Source organism: Pinus tabuliformis, chromosome 2_2 (genome assembly GCF_031772625.1).
Source record: "Pinus tabuliformis cultivar Carrire ecotype Pingquan chromosome 2_2, CPIR1, whole genome shotgun sequence".
Taxonomy (NCBI): domain Eukaryota; kingdom Viridiplantae; phylum Streptophyta; class Pinopsida; order Pinales; family Pinaceae; genus Pinus; species Pinus tabuliformis.
In genome coordinates, this window is record NC_142300.1 from 760,496,459 (window position 1) to 760,507,375 (window position 10,917).

The window sequence follows — 10,917 nt, forward strand, 5'->3', positions numbered from 1 at the left end:
GCGGGCGCACATGACCCGACAGGCGAACGCGGGTGCATAGACCCGAACAGGTTGACGCATAGACCAATGGGTAGAACATGGGCATAGGTGGGCACTTGGACATGAGAGTGGGGCGCACACGACCTGGCAAGAAAATGCAGGTGCAGGATGGGCACGCAGACACAAATCAGTGGGCGACCCGATCGAGCAAAGGTTGTAAGGCGCAGGTTGGGCACGCGGACACAGAGAGTTGGGTAACCTAACCCCACAAAGGTTGCAGGTAGTGGGCAAGCACGCAGTCACGATAGGTGGGCGACCTGACCCGGTGGGAAACCCGACATGGCGGGAAGCCTAGTTCTAGATTAAGGCAAGTTGCAGGAGGTGACTTGTGCATCTTTGCAAAAGGAAAATTTGAGGTTTCCAAGCAAGGTGGAAAATTGTCTAAGTGTGTAGACTTAGCTGAAAACTTGTATATTGTATACTTGTAAAATATTGAACTATTATTACTGATACGGGCAGACTCTATATTGGGAGTTTCCCCTCCCATTGAAGAAAAGTGTATTTCCATTATGCATATAAATGATGATATGATGAAATGATGAATGTATGAATGTTTATTTCTGCTGCATTATAACACTAAGTAGAATTGGAAGAAAATAAACTAAGTGTTGAAGAGTTAGGCGTATTTTGTACTCACAAGTATTGGTGAAAAGAAAGTGTGTAGCAGTGCCGCACCTACCTATGTGTGGTTGAAAGACTACCACCATGATAGGGGCATGACAGTTGGTATCAAAGGAAGGTTGGAAATTGACGCGAAGCAGATAACACTTCACTTCATGACAATTGGTATCAGAGGCCATTGAAGGAAAAATAAAAAGATATCACTACTCTTAGTGGCAAGTTGGTATCAGACTTTCCACAAGACTTTGGTGAAGAAGTTCGACAGGGGCAAGTAAAGGGTCGAATTTGAACAACGAAGAAGTGTATGGTATTTGGTAGATCACAAGAAAAGTTGATGGCTGATCAAGAGGAAGAACCTCAAGTTAGGACAACTGAATCTAGCAGGGATGTCGTAATAATTTTCATGGATAAGGTATTGGATGACATGGAGGAATGTTCTTCGAGGGTGGCTGCACTAAAAGCCAAAAATGTTGAATTTCAAAAGAAGTTCATGAAATTGAAGGAAGAACACGAAGACATCAAAATCCGATATGAGTATATAGAATGGTTGTATACGCAAATAGAGAAATAATTCAAGGATATAGGAGTTGCAAAAGACCAAGGTTTAGAGGAAATCTTGAAGTTGTAGAAAGTACTTGGTGATGCTCGAAACGAGATAGTTGTTTTGAAGAAAATAGTTGGGCAAGGACCTATCAAAGGAGTTGCCCATGTGAATGTCAAGAAACTTGAATCTTATGATGGGATGAGGAGTGCTAAAGCTCTTGGAAATTTCTTATGGGATATGGAGCAATACTTGGAGTGCTTGGGCTTACCTGATGATGAAGCCAAAGTCAAAGTAGTTGCTCAATTCTTGACGAAGGATGCTAAGATGTGGTGGAGACGGAAGGTGGATCAGATTTCCAGTGGGGATGCTAATGAAATCTCTACATGGGACAACATGAAGAAAGATTTACAAACTCATTTCATCCCACAAGATGAGACTCGGGATGCAAGGACGAAGATTATGTACATTTAGCAAACAAAAAGTCTAGAGGCATATCATCGAGAATTCTCGAGTGCGATATTGGAGCTACCTGATATGGCGGAAAAGGGAAACATGTTCAATTTCATTATAACATTGAAACCTTAGGCACGCAATGAGCTGAAGAGGCAAAATTTCAAGACACTAGAAGAAGAATTTTCTGCAACTGATCTCTTGGTAGAACATTATGATGAAGGGACCGAAGAGAGAAAGAAGAAGTTCAAGAAACCAAAGGAAAAATCTACGAAGGAAGAGCCTTTGAGATCAAATGAGAATTCGAATATGAAGAAGCCTCTAAAGTGTTGGAAATGTGAAGAACCCCACACGGTAAGGAAGTTTCCTTCAAGACTAAAAGAGGCAGCAGCAGCACAGGCTGATACGAAGAAGAAGAAAGAAGAACCATCCATTGGAGTGATGCAAATTGTGGGAGTTGTAGTGGCTATGGAAGCAGTCTCATGACAGGATATTGAAAGGAATAAGCTGGAGTATGTGGTAATGAAGATTGGGAAAGGAATTGTACTCAAAACGATGGATAGTGGTGCAACTCATAACTTCATGAGGGAAGAAACTATGAGGAAGATTGGGTTGAAGTTTATACTAGCTCAAGCACAGTTGAAAGTAGTGAATTCTCCACCCAATTCAGTGATTGGTATAACAGAGAAAGTGGATGTGAGCATAGGTGAATGGATTGGGAAGGTCGATTTCACGATTGTGCAGATAGACGACTATGAAGTTGTACTGGGTATGAAATTTATGAAACAGTTTGAAGCTATGATGGTGCCACACATGAAGAAGTTGTACATTTACGATGGGTGGGATGATGATCCTATAGGGGTATCAACCGTGGGAGCTACAACAACTGAGTGTAAATTGACAATGATGAATGTGGAGGAAGTCAAGTGAGATGAAGAACTCTATAAGAGGTTGTCTTCTGTAGAGGAAAAACTTATGGAGAAATCATAGGTTATTAGAGCATTGTCTGATAGTATATTGGATTTGACGAGGAGACTAGTGGTAGTGGAAGGAGACGAAGATACTAAACGCAAAGTTCAAAAGGAAAGTCGGGAAGCATACATGAAGAGATTAGAGTAGGAATATCCAGACAGGTGGATTGATCTATTAGCTGAGGAAGAGGGGGAGCCTTCGGCCTCCACTTCCTCCTTATCTTCTTATACTAACATGGCAATGATGCTCATTGTAAGCTGCTCATGGCAGTGAGTGTCCTATATTTTGAGAAGACATTTGGGTTGAGATGGAGACGATTGACAACAGGATGAAGAGATGAGTCATGATGATGTACGGGGCATTCGTTCTTGTGGAGCAGATGTACGATCAGATGATCCGATCACCAACACGAGGGGATCCTGCACATGATTTTCTTGCAGAGTTTGGCAGATCGATGGCATGAAGTAGGTCATAGGTGAGATGATGTTGTCGAGGACGATAATATTTCTAGAGTGGTGGAGTATGTCAAGTCCATGAGCACACATGGTTATGTGCGACAAGATGAGTCAAAGGTAAACTCGATTTTATGCGATGAGTTGTGTAAACTTGGTTTTATGCGACGAGTTGTGCAAAATTGGTTTTATGCAACGAGTTGTGTGAAGCTGATCACAGTTTTCTGTGACATTGGGAAACATCAGTTCAATGTGATGAATGGTCAAATCAGGTGAATACGTTAGGTGACCCACATCAAGCGACCAATTGGGTGTGCATGCCCGGGGCGAGTCAACTCAAGGGTCAAAAAACCGCAAAGGAAAATTCAGCAAAGTGTTGGGCAGATGGGTGGCCATGGAGAATTCATAAGAGGTCGACATATCGTTGGGCCGACATGTTGGTTAGGCCAACTTATGGTCAGGCCGACATGAATAAGTGGAGTGACATGGTGGAAGTGTGGTCGACTTGGAGGAGGGATGAGCCCCTCAAACACATGGGCACACATATATATAGAGTGGACAACTTGGAGAAGAGATCATCCAAGCAATCCAACTCAAGAAAGCATCCAACATAGATTGGGTGAGTAAGCAAGATAAATCATAAGGCAAGGGCAAAGGTAGTAGGCAGGCCGAGGACCGAAGAAGCCGCAGCCAAAAAAATTGAAGAATCGCAGGTTGAGCACCTTGACATGGAAAAGCAGGAACACAAGACGCGACAGGCGGCTGCGAGCATAGGTGAGCGCACAGACCCAGAGAGGGCGGGCACACAGACCCAATGGTTAGAGCACGGGTAGAGGTGGGTACTTGGACATAGAGAGTTGGCCATGCAGACACAGAGATTTGGGCAAACTAACTCGGTGGATGTTCCAAGGCGTGGGGAGGCGCACGGTCACTACAGGTGGGCAACTTGACCATGTATTGTAACAAAGGCATTTTATAAGTTAATTAGATACATGCTAACGTGGGGTGAAGCTCTGTAGTTAAAAATCTTCTTACATATTTTTTTAAATGTATATATTTTAACTCATATATATATATATATATATATATATATATATATATATATATATTAATAATAATAATAATAATTTAAAATAAAGTTACATTTTAGTTATTTTTCAAGAATTTTTTAAAAATTTGGCAATATGTATCATGAGGTAAGTGTTTTGATGCCTATATTTGTTTACCATTGATTTAATTTATATGGTTGTTTTAGTTTCTTGAAAAATTTAAATACATAGGCTTCGCCTTAACAAGTGAGCCTTCTCATGAGATATATTTTCACCCAATCACTTCTTACTCATACCCATTTTACTATGGAGTATTTCTAGTCTATAAGTAGTCTTTGTTCAGTACCATGTATTAGTATTCTTAGTCAATACCATGGATTAATAATATGTGGGTTATCATTATGTTCCTGAACAACCGTAGCACATTTGGCTCCTTTCACAACATTCTATATGTATGTATATATATATATATATATAATTTGATCTCACATCTAAAAAAGTTCCACTTGAGATCAAATAAAAGCTTGAGTGAATATTTTTTTCATTAATTATATCTCCTTGCTACTATTATTTAATATGTTTTTCAACAAATTTGTATCATCAAGCCAATGTTTTAAAAAACTCATGCTTATATATATAATAAAAGCTTGAGTGAATGTTTTTGTCATTAATTATATCTCCTTGCAACTAATATTTAAGATGTTTTTCAACAACTTTTCATCATTAAGACAATGTTCTAAAAAACTCATGCTTATGCCTCAGCAAAATCTTTGTTAGTATATCATTTATATTATATTCAATGTGTATTTTCTTAAAATATGGAAACTCATCATCTAGCACTCGAAAATCCAATGACATTTTGCATCAATGTGATTCTCTTAAAATGATATATTGGGTCTCACTAAATGAATGGCGCTCTCGCTGCCATAATGTAGCACATATTTGTCTTACATTATTCCCAAGAATTATTGCATCTAGAACATCTCTTTGTAGGCTTCCATGGCAACTATGTATTTTTCCTCTATGGTGAAGAGTGTTACTACTTTATACAAACTAGAAGCCCAAAATACTATTGCATTTGTGAAAAATATATAAATAACTAGTAGTGTTCTTTCTAGTGTCCACATCTTCAGCAATATTTTCATTTATATAACCCTCAAGCATATGATTATTATTATTACAAAAACATAAAAAAAATAATGACAAGTACCCTTCAAATATCTTAAAATCCAGTTCATTCCTTCCCAATTTTCTTTTTATGGATTTGCAAGGAATATGTTCGCTACATACACTAAATGTGCAATATATGGTCAAGTGCATAGTGTGGCCTTTGAGGGGTTAAAGAAGAATAGCAATCAAGCACTAGATTTGGCATTAAAAAACTTGTAGTAACCTTTTGAAGTGGAGATAGATGTGAATGGGTATCATATGGAAGTGATGTTATGCAGGGAGAAAGGTCTATATGCTACTATTATGAAGTATTTTATGGGGAAATTATTAACTACCCTACCTAAGACAAGGAGCTCTATGCTCTGGTGCAAGATGTGTAGAACTAGAAACATTGTATGTTGGGAAAACTTTTCTCATTGATTTCAAAGGAGGAACCATTGACGTCAAGAAGTATAAAGATCAAAGGGTGCCTACTGGAGAGTCACAGTTGGTTATCATTGATGTGTGTTTGATATTTTTTTTGAATGCATTTTGAGTTTAGTGGATAAACTCAAATACTACTGCAAAATTATTAGATGGGTACACCTCATAAATACCTTTCCAAAGGTATATTTCACTTAGAAAATATCCAAAGGATTGATGAGAAAATGTATTTTACAGTGTGGTGGTTGGTTAAATAAAAGAGCTAGTTTGGTCTATTAAGGTTAGGATTGACCATTTGTAATGTCCCTTAATAATAAATAATAAATAATAAATAATAAAAATCATAAATAATAAATAATAAATAATAATAATAATAATTAAAGTAATAAATAATAAATAATATAAAAAAATACAAGAAAATAAATAATAAACAATGAATAAAAATAAGAATAATAAAAAATAAAAATAGTAATAAATAATAAATAACCATACTAAAGCTCTAAATAAAAATAAATATAAATAAAACAATAAAACAATAAAAAAAATCAGTAAAGATATAAAAAAGAAATAAAGCAAGAAAGCAATAAAGTTGCATGTAGACACATGGAGTGTGTGCATGTGGTTCCCCTTCCAATGTTTGTTCTATATATTTGATGGTGAGGAAGATGGGAGGCATTCCATCATTCCAAGATTCTATCATTCATTCTCTTGGAAGAATAATGTTCTAAGACAAAGGAGTCACTGGCAGTAGTACGTTGATTGAGGCTCACGGGTGGCCAGTTGTAGCAAGTCCTTGCGCAATTGAGCCTACGGTTGGGTGGAGAGTCGTTCCCAAAACCTTGTTGCAGTAAGCAGACTTCATCCATAGGCAAGTATTACTCATAGTTTGAACTTGATGTTAATTAGTTGATTAATTACATATTTATTTTTGGCTGTTACATATGGTATCAGAGCAATAGGCTGAACCCTTAGGGCCTATGGGCATCTTAAAAAAAAATAAAAAATTGTTTTCTTTTCTTGGGATTTTTAACTTGAATTGTTTTGAAAGTTACAGGATCATTACTTCCGGGAGGCCACATGTCTTTTATGCTTATTCCATTCCTCTTTTATGGGTATTTTAACCTTTTGTTGAGCTATGGTTTTCTTGAGATGGATGTTTCATAATTATCAGATTATCTCAAATTTTTTTTTTAAGAAGGTAATGCGTGTACTATTTTCAGCCTAATTGTATTTTGTCAGGAAAGTGTGTGTGTGTATAAAAATGTTATATCCACTGAGAAACAACGCAGGAAGAAACGCCTTACTTTGCAGTTTAATTTGTATTTGTCAAGTTATTTGTGATTAGAAATCGAAAATGTGTTATGAGAATTTTATTTTTTTGTTTCATTTACAGTTGTCACAAGTGGCCCTTCCCCATTACGGTGACATTACAATGAACTATAGGCCAGTTTTTAAAATGAATATCCAAAATTTTCCACGATAACAAACTTATAAGCGTGAGAAGATGCGACTGGGGTCAAACTCTTTTAAGCCTTATACCTGCACTATCTGCAAGGGACAGGTTGCTTATGAAGACAAGTCAACTCACTTGAATGAGTGAGATGGGCCATGTTGGGTGACCATGTTTTTGGGGATTTGAACTGGGTGATGAAACACCCTCTTTACATCGATTCAAGACCCAGTTGACTCAGAATGCAGGTTACAGTTATCACAGCACTTAAACATGAGCATTGCTTATTCTAGGCGTAGTCTTAGAGTTTACTTTGCACGTCTAGATAAATTAAGCCAATTGTGATGGATTCTGTTAAATAGGTTTTATCAATGAAGCCTCCGACTACAATTTTTGTACATTTCTTAGCTGATCTTTTTACATTTCTATATATCATTATATGTTTTGAGATAGAAGGGGCAATGGGTATTTCTCCCTATTTTTTTTTTAATCAAGATAAGTTTCATTTGAGCAGCATCCAGTGAAATTTTGTTAATATGAATATTTGAATTCGAATTCAATTCGGTGCTATTAATTGACAATCTACTTTAAAGCACAGTTTAGCAGGAAAACACTTAATACACAAGTGTCGAGGTCACCATGCAACCAAGTTACAAACCAAGGCAACACTTAATACACAAATACCATAGATAAAGCCTGTGCATTGCATTTGAGAATACATCCTCAATGCTTCATTACCGGAGTCCTTCCTTACATAATCTCTGATCATTTATATTCAAAGCAATAGGCAACTAGGGTAGTTTTATATTCACATTCACATGGTATAGGGTGGATTACAATCACTACTATTATAAATTAAATATAGAAAGTATGTATATCACACAGAAGGTGAATCGAAATTTGAGGATTCATGGTATTTATCGTGATAAGTTGGCAAGATATCGCACTTTTATGCTTGAATACAGCGAAACGAAATTTCATGGTTTTCATATTTAAGGTGTTTTCCTAAACATCATTTTCGATCTGAACAATAGTGTGTGTATTATGCATGTAAATCAAATTCTCCTAGAAGATTGATGTGTAATGAACTTTAAGCCAGTCGTACAATGTTTTAAGTTCGAGTGGCAGTTGGGACTCATGAGTCTTTGTGTTCTTTAAAGTCGATAACTGGATCGGGTATCTTGCATACCAGGTGCCAAGATAAAATGATCATAACCACAATGAAGAAAACCAGTGGCATGAAATACAGATACAGTTCCTTGAAGCAAGAACGACCATTGATTATGCAAAAGAGCATATTGAGTTCTTTAATACAAAAGTTCATATGTTGTGTAATTTTTCAGGCATATTCACACCTGCCTGTTGTGAGAAGAGTGTTTGAATAATGAAATGAAGTCTTTGTTGGTTGTTAAAAGTGGTTTGCATGATCCTGTTAGTCATTTAGCTTCATGAAATATTTCACCCAGTGGAAAAATCTTTGGAATTTAGGTTTTGTGTAATCTCCTTGTGTAGCATCCAGGTTACAACCATTTGCAGATAAATATGATCCACAAGGTTACCTCAAATGAAGTGCATATCAGTTCAAAGTCCAAGCACCAAAAGAAGCTCCTTCTCTCGTCAAGAATTCAAAGCGCTAAAATCATTATAGCTAAAATGTATTGTAGCCAATAGGTTTGTTCAGAGTTCCCGGTTTTGTTTCGATCTTTATATTGTAATTAATGAATGTAAACCCTGGTAGCTATTAAGGATTTGTTAAGGGTTTGATATGGTGTTGCCTTCGCAGGAGCGCTTGCACGCGGGCCATCTTATTAATAAAATGATTTTATTTTGTGTTTTCGGGAGGGATAACCTTCCCAATCATCCGATCCGGTTTTGGGTCGGGTGGCGGTGTCTCTTCTTGTTTATGGTGTGTTTCTGTTGGAATATTTCTTTGGTTGTTTGATTTATTAAAGCCCTTAGAGTAATCATTTAATGGCCATAAGAATCTCAAGATACATAAATTTGTTAACGATTTATTTTGTTAAAGGCAGTCCATTTAATTTTTATAACATCTTTCTTCTAACATAAGTTATGATTGCTTAAAAAGATACTCAAAATATTTCACTCTACAACACGGAATTTCAATTTATCCTAGCACATAAAGTCATGAATCTGTAGACTTGATATTGGTGTGACATATAATTCAAAAGTCATGGTGAATAAATTTTCTTTCAGAATTCAAGTACCTTCTTAAAACAATAATGCCACCAATATTCTTAAGCTTTACTCATTTGAATTTTGATTTAATGTTGAGACAATTCTCTAAGTTTTATTCAGACATCATTATTACCTTCCAACACATGTTTTCCATGATTTAATACTACAAAATTAGTGATTATTGATAATTTGCATGATCAATCAAACAGTTTCAAATTTAGCAATGGTATGATTGCATGTCGTGCAATAGGGGAAAAATATACAAAATAGTAGATTGAAATGAATTAAGAATCTTCAAAACTTTGTTGATAAATTTGGCATGGTTAATACATATCTGGTTAAAAATTCACTGCATAATTATCACAACAATAATCTAAGTATCTTGGATCTTATTTTATGCTTCTTCAGTGATGAATTTTGATATTGAGTAACTGATTATGGCCAACTTGGTGCTACATAGATACTTATGGTGGTTGAGAGGAAGTGTCACAACAAGGGTAAGAAATCAGTAAGAAGAGGAAACATATTTTAGAACATAATGGAAGAGTTTGGTATAATCATAACATGGTACTCTAAAGGTATCACCATAAGGTCTATCTAGGGATGATGCACATAAAGAAGAAAATATTGGCAATCAACTAATGAAGTTGAATAATCATGGTAATAATGAAGGTCATTTTTAAGGAACTTGGAAGGTATAATAAAATATAATGATTGGAGGAGATAAGTTGTGTGCATGACAACATCTATAATACTTTTCTCTCTAATGGGAGGGCCACATTGTAAATTTTTTCATAAGTATATGAATTATGGATAACAAGATGTATGATCAGGCAATTTTATTATGTTGATGTCTTAAAACAGGAAATGATAAATGGATTACATTTGGTAGCCATCTTAATGAATTTATTTATCGGGTATTACCCAAGTTGGGGAATAGTAACAACATTTCCAAAGTATATCAATGCTATGCTTTTAAGAGAGGAGGAAAAGAAACCACAATGACTGGAGGTGAGAAATTAAAGTCAAATGAAGTGAAGAAGTTTTCATTTTTGAAGCTAGTAGACATGGAATATTAGAAAATTAAGGCTAGGAGAAAAATAAAAATATATCTATGAATATCTGGTAGGAGGAAATGAAAGGATGTTCTATCAAGAAGAAAGTTCTTTTAAGGGTATTGATAAGCGGAGCCAGAAACATGAGTGATAATGGTCATAATGATGATCTACATATTTTAAAAATGTGAAGATATGAAGTTGAGAATTTTCATAATGACCAGTGATGATAAACAAGGAAGATGTTTAAAATAATAGTGAAGTATAGGAAGGAATGTTGCTAGAAATTTTATATGGATATCTTGAGAAGGATTGTGTACATATTGACAAAAGAAGTGAGAGTCAATTAATAGAGGTTGTACTTGACTGATTTGCACTCATTGTTTCATGAGTAGGACTTCCCATAACGTTAAAGGAGGTTGTTTCCACATAACACCTCACAGTTAAATTTTTCATGGACAATGATGGTAGTAGTGTTTCCAACTGTTTCAAAATC